This window comes from Cynocephalus volans, chromosome 4 (genome assembly GCF_027409185.1).
Source record: "Cynocephalus volans isolate mCynVol1 chromosome 4, mCynVol1.pri, whole genome shotgun sequence".
NCBI classification, from domain to species: domain Eukaryota; kingdom Metazoa; phylum Chordata; class Mammalia; order Dermoptera; family Cynocephalidae; genus Cynocephalus; species Cynocephalus volans.
Window position 1 is genome coordinate 72,789,382 of NC_084463.1, and position 2,430 is coordinate 72,791,811.

Consider the following 2,430-nt stretch of genomic DNA (forward strand, 5'->3'; position numbering starts at 1 on the left):
CGATATATGTATACACCATGTGATGACCAAATCAGGCTAATTAGCATATCCATCACTGCAAACATTTATCATTTCTTTGTGATGAGAACATTTGAACTCCTCTCTTCTAGACATTTGAAAATATACAATAAATTGGGAAAGGAAGTAACGTCAGCTCAGGGAGCTGAAGAGCTGTGCAGTGGTGCTGTCGTGAAGATCTTTCTCCGACAGCATGTCTCACCTGCCCATGAAACTCCTGTGCCAGAAGATGGAGAAGTGGCACCTCAAATTGTATCAGCGAAACCTGGAGCTACAGGGGGCCTCAGCTGTGAGCCTGTCAGAAACTCAAAATGGAGATGTGTCTGAAGAAACGGTGGGAGTTGGAAAAGTTAAAAAATCATAAAACAGTCTATGAATGTGGGCTCGTCAGAAGCCCAAAATGGAGATAGGTCTGAAGAAACAGTGGAAAATGTAAAAGTGAAAAAATCCCCTCCCCCCCGAAATCTACTTTACTAACCAATGGAAAAACAGCAACACAGTCTCCCAATTCAGAATCAAAAAGTAAAAGAAGAAAAAGAGAAAAATGATGAATGTGCTGGCACTGATACAAAAAAAGGGAAAACCAAAAACAAAGGAGAATCTTAAGAAGGCAATGCTGTGGCTTCTGAAGAAACAGAAAACAGTGTGGAGAAGCCAGATAATGAGAAAGATGACGGTGAGGTGCGCAGCCTGCCCCTGGGCCTGACAGGAGCTCTTGAAGATACTTCATTTGCTTCTCTAGCCAATCTTGTCAATGAAAACACTCTGCAGGCAATAAAAGAAACGGGCTTTCCTAACATGACTGAAATTCAACATCAAAGTATCAGACCACTTTTGGAACGCAGATCTTCTAGCAGCTGCAAAAACAGTCAGTGATCAAACCCTGGCAGTCCTCATGCCTGTGGGTGAACTTATTGTTAAGTTAAAGTTCATGCCCAGGAATGGAACAGGAGTCCTCATTCTCTCACCTTTTTAGAGAACTGGCCAGGCAGACTTTTGGTGTTCTTAAGGAGCTAATGACTCATCATGTTCACACATATGGGTTGATTAATGGGCAGCAGTAACAGATCTGCTGAAGCACAGGAACTTGGTAATGGGATCAATACCCATCACTGTGGCCGCACCAGGCCATCCCCTGGACCATATGCAGAGTACCCCTGGGTTTAGGTATAAAAGCCGACAGTGTCTGGTTATTGATGAGGCTGATCATATCTTGGATGTTGGGTTTGAACAGGAATTAAAGCGAATTATTAAACTTCTGCCAGTATGTAGACAGACCATGTTTTTTTCTGCTACACAAACTAGAAAAGTTAAAGATCTGGCAAGGATTTCTCTGAAAAAGGAGCCATTGTATGTTGGCGTTGATGGGACAAAGCTAATGCAACAGTAGATGGTCTTAAGCAGGGGTATGTTGTTTGTCCCTCCAAAAGGAGATTCTTCTGCTCTTTACATTCCTGAAGAAGAACTGAAAGAAGAAACTGATGATCTTTCTTTCATCTTGAAAGTATGGGAAATACCATTACGAGTTGCTGAACACATTGGTTTGCCTGTCTTGGCCATTCACGGAAGGCAGAAGCAAAATAAGCATACAACCACATTCTTCCAATTCTGCAATGCAGATTCAGGGATATTGTTGTGTATGGACGTGGCAGCAAGAGGACTGGATATTCCTGAAGTCAACTGGATTGTTCAGTATGACCCTCCAGATGACCCTAAGGAATATATTCATCGTGTGGGGAGACGGCCAGAGGCCTGAGTGGAAGAGGGCATGCCTTGCTCATTTTGTGCCCAGAACACTTGGGTTTCCTTCGTTACTTGAAGCAATCCAAGGTTCCATTAAATGAATTTGACTTTTCTTGGTCTAAAATTTCTGATATTCAATCTCAGCTTGAAAAATTGATTGAAAAGAACTACTTACTTCATAAGTCAGCCCATGAAGCATATAAGTCATACATACTAGTATATGAGTCCCATTCTCTGAAGCAGATCTTTAGTGTCAATAAGTTAAATTTGCCTAATGTTGCTCTGTCATTTGGTTTCAAGGTGCCTCCTTTAGTTGATCTGAACATGAACAGCAATGAAGGCAAGCATAAAAAGAGAGGAGGAGGCAGTGGATTTGGCTACCAGAAAACCAAAAAAGTTGAGAACTCTAAAATCTTTAAAAAACATGAGTAAGAAATCATCTTACAGGAGGCAGTTCTCTCACTGAAATCACACACTTTCATCTTGGATAACTTTGCCCTGAAGTGGGTTCCTTTTCCCTAGCTCTAACAAAGGAATTTTTGTAGCCTTCATAATTTGGACTGATCTAACAAGAGTATAAATTGACTTGGATTGCAAGCACTGAGCACTGTTATTTCTGGCAAGTCTTATTTGGGGAATATAAAACAGACTAGTATTCCTTGGTTATCC

General features: G+C 41.4%; 1 pseudogene; it reads left to right on the forward strand.

Moving 5' to 3' along the window:
- Nucleotides 1-211: 211 nt before the first annotated feature.
- On the forward strand, nt 212-2,227 carry LOC134377313 (ATP-dependent RNA helicase DDX18-like; annotated as a pseudogene).
- The last annotated feature ends 203 nt before the right edge of the window (nt 2,228-2,430 follow it).